Below are 17978 nucleotides of genomic sequence, written 5' to 3' on the forward strand. Positions count from 1 at the left end.
ATAAACACCCTTGATCTGTGATCACTTGTGTCTGTCTTACTGTTTGATACCATGCCTTCATTACAGATGTCTAAGTTCAAACGTGTGACATCCATTATCGAGAAAGAGGAACACTGAGAAAACAGCGCCCACAGGACAGTTAAAAATGGATAATGTAATTTGTATTAGTCACATTGGGCCTCATTACGAGTTTGCCAGTCCAGAAACCGTTATTTTCGTGATGGCAGTGACACTGTTAGCGCGTCCGTAAACATGCAGCAACAAGGGGCGATTACGGGTTGTCGGTCGCGCGCACCAGACGATCGCAGAAACGCTGTCACCGCCATCACGAAAACACCCACGGGCACGGGTGTACCATGAAACGTGGCAGCGGTACATCCACATCCGCCTCCACGTACACGGAAATACCGGTCCCGGAAACACCACGATCGCGAAAACTGGAAGGAGAGCAGCGGTAAATATTTAAACCACAATCCACTGCCATCTTCTGCAACCACAGGGCCTAGCTCCACTAGAACTTGCAAAACACCACAAGGAAGATGGCATCGCACCCACCCACCAGCGGAAGCCATGCTTCAGTGAAAATGAATTGACAGAGCTGGTGGAGCACATAGGAGAAAACGCCCCTTTGCTGTTTAGTGCCGACCAAAGGCGCAGCGCTCAGCAGCGCCGCAAGGAGATCTGGGCGGCAGTAGCACAGAAGTGCACTGCAGTAGTTGTGACTGCACACACAGTAAAAGACTGCCACAAGCAGTGGGACGATCTCTGGCTGCGAGTGAGCAACCTTATGGCAGCACACCGCCAACACAGCACCAGCACAGGCGGAGGGTCTGCATCACCCCTGAAGCTCTAGACATGGGAGGAGAGGTGCAGTAGTGTCCTGCACCTCGAAGGGATCCAGGGCGTAGGCGATTCAGAGGTCATAGTCAGCCCACCTGGCAATGGCGGTAAGTACACAGAGTTGAAAGCCATGAGTGTGAATGTTGCCCCCCGCCCGCCAGGCCCGGAGTGATCCAACACATCCACCAATGACCCACACCACACCCCACACGCACATGAGACATACCCCCCAGGACAGGCAGACAGCGTGCAACTGATTGCAAGCTGAGGTACACACACCTGAATGCATCACCCGTCAAATGTGTGTACATGCAAGTGGATAAAGTATGAGGATTGCGTTGCATGTGGTGGACCCATCCACAACCTGCCACACAACTAACAGCATGCCCTGCATCTCTCCACAGGCACATCAAGTGACAGTGATTCAGCACAACAGGCCACGCCACGTACCACTGCACAGAGGCAACGTACCCATCCGTGGCAGGGTGCCAATGCCAGCACCTCTGCAACACAGCCATCAGCACCGCCAACGGTGGCTACAGACACTCCCATCCCCGCCGCCCCCCACAGGGCAGCATGTTGACACAGATACAACACCTGCAGCAACATCTGCCGCACCCATCAGTGCCCGTCTAGAGACCACTGAGGAGGATGCATGCAGCGGCAATAGTGCACCCCTTGAACAGTGTGCTGACGCACCACAGGACCAGGATGACGGGGGAGACATCTCTCCCCTACAGGACTTGGTATACAGTCTGATAGGACTCCACAGCCTGATGCCCTCACCAACACCCTCAATCACTGAACTCAGCGCCCGCCTCCTGCGCATTGAGCAACACCAGGCCAGCCTCACGCAGCTAGTTGAGCAACAACTGGAGGAATCGAGGCTGTAACATTAGGAGGCCAGGCTGCATCGTGAGGAAGCCAGGATGCAGAGGGAGAGCACTGCCACCTCTGTGCGTAGACTGTCTCGGGCAATAGGCAAATTCGCCACCACTAACATGGTCCTGTCACAGCGGGTGAGGGAGGGGAACAATGTGATGTTGACCATTGCGGAGTCTATGCAAGTGGCCCAACAGACATTCATGGGCAATGTGCCAGCTGCAACACCACCAGTGCCATCCACAAGCAGCACCCCCTCAAGTTCGGTGGCAAGCAGCCCGCAGAGGCGGTCCTCCCGGCTGACCGGACCCTCCGAGAGGAAATCATATGCCCACAAGCGTGGTCGCAAATAGTGTGACGTACATTGGACTGTCGACCGCACACTTGGGATGGGGTTATTGTATGGGGGTGGGTACATTGGGGAGGTGGGGTGGTCCTTAGTGGGGTTAGTCAGTTGGGGCCTGGTTGGGGGGTGGGCACGTTGGGGAGGTGGGGGTGGTCTTTAGTGGGGTTTGTCAGTTGGGGCCTGGTCGGGGGGTGGGCACGTTGGAGAGGTGGGTGGGCACGGGTGTACGTCTTTTCCATCTAATTCCCCACCCCCCTGTTTTGTTGTGAATAAACTATATAGAAAATTCAAGTGACGAGTGGACATCCTTTATTTCATGTGCATTCAGAGGATTCAATGTTGTGCAATAACATGCGGGTCATGATGTGCATGTGAAGTCATTCAGAAAAAAACTCTGTATGTGTGCTGCCCGAGCATGTTGTCCATCCTGGGCACCCCTGTCAGGCAGTGCACCCATCCCATCCCCTTCGTCATCCTCACCATCGTCGTCAGCATCATCATCTTCATCCTCTCTGTTCGGGGACAGTGGAATGTTCCTGCGTATGCACAGATTGTGCAACATGGCACATGCCACCACTATTTTCCCCGTCTTGACTGTGCTGTACAGCAATGAGCCTCCAGATTGGCTCAAGCAGTGGAACCTGGCCTTGAGTAATCCAAAGGTACGCTCTATCATGCCACATGTGCGTATGTGTGCCCTGTTGTAGGCCTCCTCATGCCTGTTCCTCGGCCTTGGTATGGGCATCATCAGCCATGGTGTGAGTGCCTATCCTGCATCACCTGCACGGGAGTGAAAGCAAGGGCACATGTTGGTGTTTGTGGTTTCACTGTCCAAATCAGATGCAGTACAATTATGGGCCATTTGTGAATCTGTTATATAGTGAATCTCATGATCATACTAGGGGTAAAAACCATGCACGGGACATGGATGGTCACATTAGTGCATTGGAATTGGCCAACAACTTGTTGCACACAGGCCGAGGCCCATGAGTTCATATATGGTGGGTAACTATGGCATTGGGCAGGGGTCATGCATTGGCAGTTGTACTTACCTAATAGCCAAATGCTTTGTCCTGCATAGCGGTCCATGTAGCGTGGCAATGTCGAATTCGGCAAGACCATGGAGGTATGTGTTGACTCAGGGAAACGTGCACAGCAATGGGTGATCACTTGTCCAGCATCGCATACCATCTGGACATTCAGTGAGTGGAATTGTTTCAGATTGCGGTACACCACATCCATTGCATGTGGAACTGTCAACTTCACGTGGGTGCAGTCTAATGCACCTATGCAATTTGGCATGCCTGCAATGGCATTGAAGGCCACCTTGGTGGCAATGACCTGGGCAGGGGTACGGAGTGCAATGTACTCTGCCACATGGGGCAGCGCCTCCAGTACCTGGTCAAGTATTCTAGAAAAACAGCGTTGTGACAGCCCGTGCAGCTCACCAACAGTGTGCTGATATGTTCCAGTTCCTAGGAAATGCAGTACAGAGACAATCTTCAGTAGGGAGGATTGCAGTCCGATGCCAATGCAGCTGCTGATGTCCTCCTCAATCAGGATGACGATGGACATGATTGATGGACGGTCAAGGCGGTATAATGTGTGGATCTGCCCTGGGGTCAGGTTCCAGGGCGAGGCCCTGATGCAGGGTATTGCAGGCTGCCTGTAGGGTTGTGCCGGCTGCACCCTTATGTTTGGTATGGGTACCGGGTTCGCAATTTGCCGCCTGTGCCGCCTCCTCCTCCTCCTCCTCTGACCCACTGCTGCCACAATGTGCATGGCAGCCTGTAGGGTAACTAGCCCGAATGCTGCTACTGCGGCTGCCAGCATGGTTCTGTCTGGAGGTGGCCTGGGTGTGGGTGTGGCCCTTTTGTAGGCTCCCAGTTGCCTACGTGGTGCAGCTAGCCTCATTTTGTACACCTGTGGCCTGATTTGGCTCACCTGCCACTGTTTACTGCCATCTTGGATGTGCCAGCGGTACCGCCATGATGCGCACAGTGTTTCTGTCATCGACATGGCAGTGTTTCTGTGTCCGTGCTACTCGTAATGAGCACGGTGTTGCGCATTGCCGGTGACTGGGGGTGCGTCAGTGAGTCGTCGCGCTGTTACCGCCAACGCAAATTCAGGGTGCGTTGTTGCTGCGGGGGTGACTTCGAGGTGATGGTGTTTTTGGGATCGAAGGTTGGAATTAGCCAGTCTGGTATACGGTGCCGGTATGGTTTTACAAACAACGTTAAATCCGGACCGGCAAACTCGTAATGAGGCCCATTGTATGTAACCCTGGAAGACCTTGTGACGCCTCAGGTATACTAGGGTAACACAGGTGACTGCGCCTATTAAACATTTAGAACATATTTTGTAGTGTCACATTGTATACCAGTCAGTAAACCTTAGCAGCGGTATTGAAATCACTACACGGTTCTGCCACTAGATAGTGGCTGAAACACACACATTTAGATTCTGTGTGAAGAAAATGCATAACATTTGTGTTTTTAAATCTTTCACTTCAAGATTTTTCTAAAACAACATCAGTAATTTTAAGCAATTACTCTATCCCATTTTAATACTGCCTGTGCAAAACTTCAAAACATTGTGATGAATCTGGGAAATTCGTCCCTTCTCCCCAGGGAGGAGCCACCCCCTTTGAGGCTAGGGAGGCGAGCCCGCTCAGCAAGACCCTCCCTAGAGTTCTAGACAAGTGGGATCGCAGAGGGCAGTGACACCACTCTTGGGGACAAGAACTCTCATTCCTGCATGGAACTCACTGTCCAGAACACGCTAAATGCCAACATGGGAATCGCAAAGACTTTTGTTAATCTTGTTTTGGATTTACCGAACAGTGACATTTCTTCAATCTCTTTGACTTCATGTAATGCTGGACTCTGCCTGAATGCCACAATCAAAGAAGATACACACCCTACTTTTGTTTTTGACCATGTACATAAAATTACGAGGAACCTTGAATGAACGAGAGTGATTCCTATGCAGAGGAGAGTCTCTGATGGGAAGACGTTCAGGAGGGGTGCAGCCACGCTAGACTGCAGAGCCAGTGGTAGTGTGGACAGCGCACAAAATGCTCACAAATGCCAGAAGGCTGGCATCCTGACCAGTGAAGAAGCCTGGGTCAAGAAGGAGACGGTACAGCAACCGCATTGTTTTGTGGCACGACCACACGGAATCCGTGGTGGGCCTGGGGCCCATTAACTGATGATGAGACCAGAGTGCAGCAGAGAGACCAAAACCGTGAGTTCTGCATGAGAATTGCATTAGCTGCAGAGAAGCGGAAGAGAAGCAAACACTCCTAAAGAGGTAATAGCTTTCAGGGGGACGAACAGTAATATTCAAAGCTGGAGAAGCCGCAAAGGTTACGAGAACCTGATAAACCCAAGCGGGCAGATATCCTACCAAACTAAAACTAAAGCAATCATATCAGAGCGCCAGAGGGCTTTGGAGTGCCCTGAAAAACCGAAAGACATTAAGAGTCGAGGCTGGAGAAGCCATCAAGGTTACGTGAGCCAGATAAACCCGAGCAGGCAAACAATGTACCGAAATCTATCGAAAGCAAGCCTATCAGCATACCAGAGGTATTTGGAGAGTCCTAATAAATCGAGAGACATTAATAGGGAGGCTGGGAAAGCTGCAAGGGTTATGTGAGCCTGATAAACCCGAGCAGGCAGACACCCTATCGAAGCCGAACTAAAGCAAACTTAGCAGAAGGGCACGGAACAGACAGACAGTCCGAACTAGAGAAAGAGATAACCTGAAGGTTCCAGACATTAAGCATCAAATCTGAACATTGTTAAAAACCAAGTAGTAAATGGGGTTATCATTTAAGAAAACCTTTCTTCCTACAAAGAGGGAACCGCATGGATGTAAGACTTGGCATACAGAATTTACAGAGAGGTTGTACATTTTTTGCGAGACATTGTCAAACTTTTAAAACCTAATTGGACTAAGAAAACCTTTTCTCCCTGAAGAGAGAGAACCATACGGAATTGAGATTTGGAATACATAATTTACAGAAAGGTTGTGAACTGTTTTACGAGAAACTGGAGAACCTTTAAAACGTATTGATTGGGTCAGGCAGAAGGCCAAGAATAGAGCCTATTGCATTGACCTCATTTCTTCTCGTTCATTTTTCTTCAAAAGGGGTAGGGGCCAGTTAGCTAATAGGATTTGGACTAAGGACTATTTCTGCAGACTTTGACGATCACCATTACTTTTTAGTTTGTTAAGCAGGGAACTTTCCGAATAGCAGTAGGATTAGATAGGCGTTTTTCTTTCTATTTAAATAAAGCATGCCAAACCTGACATACCTTAGTCAGAGTCCTTCTTCAGGTTCACAATAGAACATATTCCATTCAATAGTTGCATGTGCACAAGGTTTGTGTACACGGTTTGTTTTCCTAAAATGAAACTATCAGCTAGAAATGTGACCTTTACTCAGTGAAATCTGTTGTGTGCTCCCTGCTTTCAGATGTAGTATGGCCCTTTAGATAAAGCAGCCACTACAGACATCCATTCCATGCATACTATTCCATCACCCAGTGAAGCTTTTTTTTTAAACTTAATTAGTACTGGTATTTTAAGGAACGATACAAGTAAATCACGTTTCACCAAATTATAAGAACAGGTTAAACAAATACAACTCCCACATACCCACCCCCCTAAAACTCTGAGATCTTGCAAGTACATGGGAAATGCCACCCTTCTACTCCATAGTCAGAAATTGTGTTTCCAACAGCTTATCAAATCGAGCGATCAAAAAACACTTTATTTGAAAACCCCCTACTAAATACGCTCCCATCCCTCTCAATTCTCCTAACCACCCTTCCCACCCAACAAAACAAGGTTCCAACTCTCTAAACATCTGTGTGCTACAAGTCATTACTGTCTAGTGTCCCTGGTGCACTGTTCTGTTAAAACATATTCCGGTATATCGGCTCCTCTTTAAACTTGATCACGTCCCCTATATCCTTTCGCACATCGCCCACACTCGGATGCTCCTCATCTTCCACCTCCCATCTAAATAAGAGCGCCCACCATTCTTCTCCGAAAGACTCCAACTTATCATTCACAACTGCAGTCAGTCTATCATTTATCATCGTTGTGTGCACTTTTTGAAGCCAATCATCTTTTGATGGGAGGTTTTCATTTTTCCATTTCTGGGCAAGAATCAGTCGTCCTGCTCTGTGTATTGCTTCCCACATTCTGGGAGCCGGTGTTCATTCCTATCCTTAGCTCGGATCCCCAGGAGTATCTGCAGTGGGTCTCATCCTAATTGAATCCCTGTGATTTCCTTCATCCAGGTCAGCACTTCATCCCAGAACACTTTTTCCATGGGGCAATGCCACCACATGTGTGAAAGAGAAGGTACTTCCCCACATCTCCTGGGACAGAAGGGAAAGGATCCCCGGAACATTCTAGATAGTTTCAATGGATCTCTATGGCATCCCATCAACATTTTATAATCGTGCTTCATCGTAGAAGTGAAGAGATTACCATGGAAGGTGACATTATATATTTTCTCCTCCCCACTAATACTATCCAATATCTCTGGAACGTATGTCTTCCCATCAGGGCGGACGAGTTCATGGCTTTATACCGTTTTGATAGGATGCCCTTTCTGGAATGTGATGAGTCCAGTGCTTTTTTTAATGTGGTTAGGTCCCTTGTCATCGAATTACCCCACTTCGGGTCAGTAAGCATACCCTTAACCCGACTATATTAAAAAACTGAAATCGTGTCCTTCCTCAGCACTGACTCCAAATCTAGTCAAGTCACATTTTTAAATAAATGAGTGACCCTCTCAAGGGTCAGGTCTGACCATCTCTGTGAATGTTGCAGCCCCAGACTCCCAAAATCATACGGAGGTCCCCACACCGAGGATAGAGGTGAGGGCCAAGATGAGAACACATGGTTAGCCCCATTGTCCTGCCAGACCAACCAGAGAACTCCCAATGTGGCGTGGGTTCGCAGTCGCTGCGGGATGGACTTAAGGAGGGACCATAGATAGTCCCTAACCTTCAGTGGGCTGGCCATCAGATCTTCGAGATATGCCCAGTAGTTCTTTGCGTTGTCCATTATATGGTCCAACATAATACGAAATTGGGCCTCTTTGTAATACAATCTGAAATCAGGGCAACCGAACCCTGCCTTATTTCTCGGGAGCATGAGCATTGTCATTTTAGTTCTCAGGGTCTTATTTTGCCATATAAATTTGCGGATATCTCCCATTAGGTCAAGAAAATATTTTTCCGGGAGCTGTCTCCAGGTTGAGGTAAATAAATATATGAGACGAGGGTGAACATTCATTCTCACCGAGTTCCGTACCAGGTTAATAACAGAGGGGTACATCTCTTCAGGTCTTCTTTGGACTGATCTAACAGAGGGTCATAATTTAGTTTCACTATCTTTCCCACTCTTGTTGTTTGAATTCCCAGATAAGGAATGCTGTTATGCTCTATCCTTGAACCTAATAATCTCCTCCATAGGTCCAATACTTTTTTCTTTTTAACACTTACATAAACAATGAATCAAAATACAATAGTTCTAATGTAAAGATGTAAAGTATAACACTTATATGAATACATCATAACAGTCCAATTTATGAAGGAAAATAACTAAAAAGAAGGTGGATGAGGAGGTGAATAAAAGAGTATAGAAAATGCAAATGAAGAGAAAATAAAATTCTAGAGTGTGATTGAAAACAACTAAGCATGAAGGTCATTAAATGCCCCCCGGATCATCTCGTACTTTTGATGTTGATCTTTAGCATTGAAGGATACGTTCTCCCTCCTAAACAGGAAAGACAAACTCTGTAGCCAGTCATCAACACAGAGGGCAGTATCGCTCTTCCAGAATTTCAAAATATGTCTTTTAGCAAGAAGGATGGCTCTATATGTTCAGAACAGTTTACCACTAGTCAATTCAATATCTGAAAGGAATATGTCCAGCACACCAAGAAGTAGGTCTCTTGGTAGAGGTAGACCAACGACCAGGTATTTTTTTCTGGAAAATCCCAGAATAGCTGAATCTTCCTACACAACCATAACATATGGAATGTGGGTCCCACATCACTCTTAAAGTTCCAGCAAAGAGCCTCATTGCACAACTTGCACAACCACATCTTCCAAGGAGATGAATACAGGTAGTAATTAATCCTCTGTTGTGTATACCGTAGTTCTAAATCGACTTTGTATTTAATCAGACCCGCACATATGCGATTTCACTCAATATCCGACATCAAACAACCCAAGTCTGAATCCCAATTTCCTCTACCACATTGCGATGTTAACTTAAATATAGGACAAGTAGTACATTTGTATGAAGTAGATGCAGAGCGAGAGAGACATGGTCCTAGAGAGGAGTAAGATTGCGTGCATTGCAGCATTCTTTCGTGAAAGAATATCATCAAAGAGGTCCCTTAATACATTGTAACCGCAAATTTCCACAGCTTTCAGCTTATATTTAAAGCTCAAGAATTTAAAGTCAACCATACTCTGCCCATCATGGACCTGTCCAATTCTCCAGATACCTGCTTTTTGCCATGAAATCCACGATAAAACATAGTTAACCTGTTTCACAGCTGGATTTCTCCACTAACTAGAGTCCGCACACAGCAGGTAATTCTCATCTCGAATTTCATTACATCTCCGCCATTCTTTCACAATATGTTTTATGAAAGATGGAGTCATACCAACGGGCAGCCTCTTATCCACAAACAGAATAACATCTAGGGGTGTAGGCGAGACAACCTGCCTCTCAATCTTAACCCAGCCTGCACAGTTAATTTGGTCAGGCTCAGTCCAGTAATGCAATGTAGGTAACGTAAAAGCAGTGTGATCGCGTTTTATGTCGGGATAACCAAAACCATCTAGATGCACCGGTCTCTGAAGGACATCCGTCAGACCCGTGCATGGCGTCCCTCCGACCACACAAATCTATTCAAGGACTTTTTAATACTCAAGAGTAGTTTATTCAAAAGCGGCAGTTGGAGCATTCTAAAAATGTATAATAGTTTTGGGAGCAAAGTTATCTTCACTACATTAACCTTGCCCCAGCGGGTAAGTTTTAACTTGTCCCATTTACAGCAGAGTATTCTACAAGTTTCAGGTGAATATTTTCCATATGCAGTGATTCAATATCCCTATTGACATGAATACCTGAATCAGCTGTAAGGAACTTATGGTGGCAACAGTGAAGACAGACACAAGTGATCACTGTGTCTGATAAACTGTAAATGTAGAGTGGAAAAATGCCTAACCTAAACCTAAATCTAAGATGGGAGGAAGCTTCGACCATCAAATGAAAAATAAGGCAGTCCTTGTAGCGTCTTGTCAAAGTAAAAGGCCAATACTAAAAATAAATATTGCCAAATCCTTACAACTAATTACAGAAAGAGTGTGTGATAGGTTTTTCCATAAAGAAAGAAGTGTCCACAAATAATAAGTCAGGATGTGATTACCAGGGGTCTGCTTTCCCAATGTTTAGAGAACGGGACAAAGGGGATCTTCTGAGCACAGCACACACTCAAGCTTTCCCAGCACGAGCCAACAGTTCCGCTCCAGTTATCAGGTTCTTCAATGGTTAAGCCTCTTTTCAATAAAACATCTTTTTTGCCTTCTAGGTCCTGATGTATTCAACAAATCAAATAAGTTCCTTTCCAATGGACTTTGGGTGATGACTTTCCACCACTGGATCCCCCTCGGTCGGGTCAGACCCCTAGGCTTCCATAGATCAGGCTCAGGCCTTTCTTTCTGGATCTCACTATGCCGGGCTCGGATCCAAATGCTAAGGGGGACAATCCACTTCCCCTGGTCTTACAATACTCCTTGCATTCACGAATCTCAATGTCTTTTCAAACAATTCACTGTGGACATCCCTTGGTTGAGGTCACTCCTGTCAACACTCTGTTCATGGGACTGCAGGCTTTGCCCCTTTTTATTAGCATCCCTACGCCGGGTTCTCTCTTGCCAAATTTTGCAACATACTGTTCATGCGCTAATTTCACCAAGAGGGATTAATGTCCCTTAGCTTCACAATCATCTGTCAGTCGAGGACTTTCGACTACACAGAGGATTTTACAAGACCCCTCTATGACCACTTTGACCTCTTTTCGCCTTTCCCATGGCCTTCTGGTTTCAGTAGTTTCTACCACTGGGTAATCCCCCAGAGTTTCCTGCGTGAGCACCCAGGTGGTGCCGGACTCCTCTGTTGCTGGTTTTCCCCTATTTCATCAATAGCTCTTTAAGCCTTTCACAGTTCAAATTAGCCGTTTGCTACTTTTCCTTCAACACAGTTCGGTTTCTCGTCGACTCTCCCCTCGACTCAGTGGCTGTGATGAATCGCTTGGCTTTCTTTCTCTTTGGAGTCAAGGATGGTACCATGGAGACAAGCATCTTTCCCTGGCTTGGTCATCAGCGGAGGAGGGCCTTGTGTACCGTTGACATCTGCTGCAACACATGCTGGCTATTGCTCGCAATCTTACGATTCCTTCTGCCGAGGTTTCGCAGGCCTTGGTTGGAAAGGGCAAGGTCACTTCTCTTCTTGTCACCCTCTTGGTATGCGCCGTCTTTCTCTTCTTCGTGAACTGCCATGCTGAGTTAGCTCTCACTTTGTGCGGTCTGCCTTGCTCATCCTGTGCTCTCGTGCTCCACCTTTTATCCCGGTGGGGAAGGGAAAGGGCCGTCGGGTGTGTGTGATTTTGGTCATTTGCCTGACTTTACCTGACCCTTGTATTGGGACATGTCAGGTAAATGGCTCTGCTGTTAGCCCGTTGTCTTTCGTGTTGTGCAAAAGTGTTCGTGTCAGAAAGGGGGGGGGGCAGTGTTTTGGAATATCCTACGTGGTAGGATTGGAAAAAGGTGTTGAAAGAAGGGGGATACCGCGTCTCACCCGTCGGTGTCCTACTCCCACTCTCTAACGACCCCCATCCAGGTGATCCTCGCCCACTGGTCCACTACCAGGACATGGATCCAATAGCGATGGCTCTGTCCTGGCTACCTGGATGACAGATCCCTGGGGACTACCTACGGAGACACCTTCAGGTTACTCACAAAGCCCAGACTTCACGATCCACATCAAATAACCCCCTTTGACATGAAACGGAGATTGAGACAATTTGTGTTTTTGTGACATTCACCTTATAATTAGAGATACTACCAAATTCCTGTAATGTCAATAGAAGTTCTCGATATGAGTGCTTTGGATTTGATATCAAAACCAAAAGGTAATCTGCATATAAGAGGACTTTTGAAGTGTAGTCCCCAAACTGAATTCCCATTATATCTGGATAGTTCCTGAGCACAACAGCAAGGCGTTCTATGAATAAATCAAATAATAACAGGGACAAGGGGCAGCCCCGACGAGTCCCTTTTTGGATCTGGAAACATTCTGATCGACAACCATTAATGTCCACGGGCCGCTTTCCACCACCAAATAGAGCTCCAAAATGTCTAAGGAAATGTGGTCAACAATTTACTTTAAGCAAGACTTGACGTAGGAAAACCCAACTCAGGCCGTCAAAAGTCTTTTCCACATCAATAATGACAGCTGCATATGCATCTGCAGAATGCCTCTTTAGGTAAATAACATCAAGCAACTATTCCTTGCGCTTACAAAACCTGTCTGGTTTTTGTCAACCATTTTACGGAAGAAAGCCATTCAATCTTCTAGCAAATACTTTCACTAAAAGCTTTACATCAACATTCAAGAGCGAAATATGCTGATAGTTCTCACATAACAAAGGATTTTTACACATTCATTTTAAGACCTCACAGGAGGCCATAACACGTAATTTGTGTCATTAGTGCCGATATTGATGACTGAATATTGGTGAGGTAAACTAATATATCATCAGCAAAGCGGGATAACTTACATTCAATCTCCCCACTTGATATCCCTGTAATGTGTTGATTTTCACGTATTGCCACTGCCAAGGGTTCCATGGTCAATGCATATAGTAAAGGGGAGAGTGGACAGCCTTGTCGCGTCTCCCTTGTTAGCCTGATCACTTCCGAGAGGCCCCCGTTAACTTGAACTCGAGCCACAGGGCCATTATAACGCGCCAGAACCCATTTCCGAAAGTTCAAGCTAAATCCACTTTTCTCAAGAAACTTCATTATGAAGGGCCATTGCACCCTATCAAAGGCTTTCTCTGAGTCAAGGGAGACAAGGCAGGCCTCTTGGTCCCCCATGTGGGCACTGTGGACAAGATCCATAGTTTTCCATATGTTGTCCGACCCCTGTCTCCCCTGTATAAAACCCACTTGATCGCTATGTATCAACGTTGGTAATACTCTCTAACCTCGTTCCGAGAATCTTGGCAAGAATGTTCACGTCATTGTTTAGGAGGGAAATGGGTCTGTAGGAGGAGCATTTCATAGGGTCTTTTCCTTCCTTATGAATCGCTATTATTTTTGCCATCAACATCGTGTTGGGCAGAGCCTCACGAGCCAGATATTCATTAAAAACTTTTACTAGGTAGGGGGCAAGAGGAGAGCTAGAAAGTTTATTGAACTTCATCGAAAACCCATCTTCCCCTGGGGCCATGCCAGCCCTCATATCCTTGATGGCCAGTAATACTTCGTCAATCGTGATGGGGCGGTCAAGGTCTTCTACCTTTGTGTTCATTAGATATGGGAGGGTAAGCCCTTTTAAGAATATGTTTATATGTTCCTCTTGTCCGACCCTTTCCGACACATACAGGTTACCATAGTACTTAGCAAACTCTTCGGTAATACCCTGTTGGTCATATTTAACAACCCCTTCCTCTGATTTAATACCCCCAATGTTTCTCCACTTCTTTTCCTCCCTCAATCTGAACGCCAAGATCCTACCTGCTTTATCCCCTTTTTTGTGATATGTTTGCTTCAAGAACATGAGTTTTTTCTCTGTATCCTGAACCAAATAGTATTTAATTGCACTTTATATTGTCGGAGTTTACTTGACACCACTGATGTCATGTAGTTACCCTGGATACCTCCCGGTTGCAATTGTTCTATTTTTTGACAGAGTGTAGCTTCCTTTTTCTCCCTCTCTCTTTTCTTCTGGGAGCCTATCCTTATAAAGACACCCCTTAATGTAGCTTTAAATCCTTCCCATAGGCTTTGGACACTCACATCCCCTGTGTCATTGAAAGTAAAATACTCTTTGATTAGGGTGAGTAGCTCATGGATTACTTCCTTATCTTTAAGTAAGAAGTAGTTGCAGCTCCACATCCCCAAGGGGGACTGAGAGCGTTCCAGCCCCACTAACACCATTATCATATCATGGTCTGACCAAGGGATTGGGGCAACCTTGGAATCCAAGACCTGAGTTTTTAAGTGTGTGTCCACCAGGATAAAGTAAATTCATGAGTAGCAGTTGTGGACTGCTGAGAAGTGGTGATGGGTCTATCTGCTTCTATTGGGGGGGGGGGGAATCCACCAAGCCGAAAGCCTTGTTCATGCCACTGAAACACGTCAAGTCCCCCTCGCTTTACCTGGAGTCGACCGTCTTCCCCTATCTCTTGCTATCTTTCGTAGGGTCCAACACAATGTTAAAGTCCTGTCCGATCATTAGACGGCCCTCCACAAATTCAAACAACTTGTCTCTTACTCTCTCCGAGAAATCACATTGGCCCGAGTTCGGGCGTAGACAGAACCAGAGTAAAGTGGATGCCATTCAGGTTACCTTTAACAAAAACATTGCGGCCATTCATATCAGAGTACAGAGAGGAACAGTGAAGGTAATGACCCTGTCTCTTAGTGCTACAATCTGGCAAAAGATGTACCTATTCTCGGAAAAGATCAATTATTTAGAGAACCAGGAGGAGACCTGTGTTCGTAGGGGTAATCCAACAACTCAAAAGGGATTGTTTTGTGTACAGAAAAATCTAAGCCAACCTGAAATTAATAATAAAGATACATTTTTACTGCTCAATAACACATAGAAAACTTCTTTAAAAAAAAAGATATTTAACTGAGGACATAACAAAATTTCATAAAATGCAGACCTAACGTCTGGTACAACACATGGGAGTTGTGGTGGGGTTAGAATGTGAGTATTGTGTCTTGTTTCCAGTTACTGTTCAAAACAGGCACAAAGGTAGAGCACTTCTTAATAATAAACAGCTCTTTCATAGAAGAAACCTATTAAAATACTTAGGTTTTTGTTTGTGATGGTCGACATATGTTTCGGCTAATAGCAACAGGAAAAATCAGACAATTACACAATCTGTCTGTTGTTGCAGGTATAGCCGTCTTCAGGACAGACAGGAGATGGTTTTTTGCAGAGTATTTAGTTGTGTTGAGTACTTCTTACTGACCGTACGTTTAATAAGTGTAACCCACTAAAAATAAACAACAGAAAGAAAAACGAATTGGTTACAAAATTACATGTTGGCAATTTAACAATAATAGTAAACAAGATCTACCGTCATAGTGTACATCACTAGCACATATTCTATTGATTGTAGTTCAGAGACTCGCATGATATTTTTAGTGTCTCATGTATTTTTTAGACAGATGTATTATTACAAATCTTCTAGGACATGCTAACAAATAAACCATGTAGTCCTCTCATTTATAGTACGGACATTTTTGTTAGTTACTATGGGGACTTATTAATAGAAGAGCCCAAATATGCAGGCGCTTGTGCTCACCTAAACAAGAAAGGTTGAGGGAAGAATTCCTCGCAATTATTTAACACTGACTTCCGTTGTTCCAATGGTGCGGGGTTATTCTTCTTTTGACGTGAATCTAAGTCATATGGAAACAGTATCAAATTGATTGTTATTAATGTCTAGATGAGTACTTCTAAGAGGAAAGATAAAAAAGAGAGACCCACATGGGGATCAGGCTTCCTAAGGTGTTTCTACCTAATATGAAGCATACCTGTTGGGATTCTTTTAGACACGCGTGTGCCTGGTAATTGCTGACCAGGAAGGCGTTGTAGTTCGTATGACTGTCGGCGGCGGGACATACCAGATGAAGTAATGTCTGCTGTTTTACGATTCGAGGGGCGGCATGATATGCCTGCAATTAAAGAGAGGAGAAACAGATTTGAACCCTATTCAAGAATGGTATTAGTGTTCATGAACTGCATTACTGCGGAGTGAATGGTTGGTACATGTTTTTAAAGCAGAACGGTTACCTCTGTGAGTCTTTTCCACTTCTGATGCGATTATTTGTTGTGAAAAAAGGCGCCAATGCCAGGAAGATCACGCCCACAGGTCGAAGTTATGCCCACAGGTCGAAGCTATTGGTATCCCTATCGGTGTACGGGGAAAGAGCAGAAAGGAAAAAGCCACGTCGGCAGATCGGGCTACTGTCCATACTGTTTGGATTGTGGTATTACGTAAATCCGCCAGGTGCTGTCAAATAGAGTTCTTACCTTGGCTGTTTAAAGTTAACCGGATGGTTCAAAACAACGCGCGCGCCGACGTCAGGGTAGGAGTCGAGTGTTATGAATCATATTAAACCATCGGGACCAGATGCGGAAATGACGTGCAGTGTTGCTAAACGCTATACCGCTGCTGTATGTTTTCTGGAAATATAATATGACGGCCCACTTGAAGGTTGGAAAAAATCTATAGGCATTGTAATTATTCTTGCACAACAAAATACAGGTCATGGATGTAAGTGAATATATCGAAAGGATAATAAACATTTTTTTAAGAATAACAAATGCTGTCTTTAATAAAAATTCTTAGTTTGGATTATTATGTTCAATTGTGAATGCCAATAGTTTTGATGCAGTACAGTGATGGCCAATCGCGTTGTGGTAACTAACTCGAGAGACATTATAAATGCAGAAATGAGGTGTGTATGTTTGCATCAAAAACCGGTGTTGTAATGCGTCTGAACACATTAAAAATTGAAACGTAGGGCTGTCTTGTTATGGAGATGCAGAGGTTGGGATCAAATACTGCTCAGATTGGGGATCACCAGAACAATGACCACTCCACTGTGGAGTTAAGGCCTTGTTTCGCTGTTTTTAGATTGAAAATCCATTTCTGCTCTTGTTTGGTGAGGAGCAAATCCCTATTGCCACCACGTGGAGGTGCTGGAATGGTTTGAATAATAAACCAAAAAAGATAATTGAAAGAGTGTTTCATCTGAATATAATGGCCCACCATGGGTTTGTTGTCTATTTTATTTTTTATGCAGGAACAGTGTTCGCAAATTCTTTGTTTCATCGGACGTTTGGTCTTTCCAATATAGATCAGATCACAAGGGCATTTGATACCGTAGATGGCCCACGGGGTGTTACAATTAGAAAAGGATGGAAGAGTCCATTTTAATTCATAGAGTTCAATCACTTTTAGGTTTTTTTTTGTCAGAGCGCAGACACAGCAAGAGCCACATTTGTAGTGGCCAATCACTGGTGGTAGAGACCATAATGTTGGCTGGAGATTGCGGGTTTTGCGTGTCTGGGGATATGTATGTACTAATTTATCCCTAAGGTTGGATTGTCTTTTAAACGCAAATCGAGGGGTGGATGGGTCAAAGCCAGGAGTTTTTATGATGTGCCAATTCTGTAGTATTGTTTTCCTCAGGTTATGGCTGATGGGTGAAAAAGTAGATACACATGTGATTTTATCTAGTTTGTTTTTGTCTGATGGAAAAAGACAAGTCTGTCAATCGGTGTGTTTTGCTCTTCGGTATGCTCTCTGAATTGTTTTATGGGGATAGCCCCGATCTTGTAAGCGAGCTTTCAGAATTTTGCTGTGGTGTTCAAACTCCGAAATGTTGGTGCAGTTCCGTCTGATTCTGAGGGATTGTCCTATTGGGAGGGTCTCTTTTAAGCTTGATGGATGAAAGCTGTCGAAACGTGAAAGGGTGTTCTTATGCGTATCTTTTCGATACAATGTAGTTTCCAGATGTCCATCTTGTGATTTCCTAATCACAAGATCAAGGAAAGA

General features: G+C 45.2%; 1 protein-coding gene and 1 long non-coding RNA gene across 3 annotated transcripts in view; both read right to left on the bottom strand.

The window, feature by feature from the left end:
* LOC138534214 (uncharacterized) overlaps positions 1-17978 on the bottom strand; it is a 290831-nt gene that overhangs the window by 109983 nt on the left and 162870 nt on the right. The gene's annotated exons all lie outside the window — the stretch shown is intronic.
* On the bottom strand, positions 15280-16086 carry LOC138534235 (uncharacterized). The gene is made up of 3 exons (XR_011284876.1): positions 15949-16086; positions 15717-15813; positions 15280-15404 (listed from the first exon to the last, which is right to left on the bottom strand). It is a non-coding gene; the product is annotated as an uncharacterized lncRNA (long non-coding RNA).

This window comes from Ambystoma mexicanum, chromosome 1q (genome assembly GCF_040938575.1).
Source record: "Ambystoma mexicanum isolate Mex_15411 chromosome 1q, UKY_AmexF1_1, whole genome shotgun sequence".
In the NCBI taxonomy this organism is placed as follows: Eukaryota; Metazoa; Chordata; class Amphibia; order Caudata; family Ambystomatidae; genus Ambystoma; species Ambystoma mexicanum.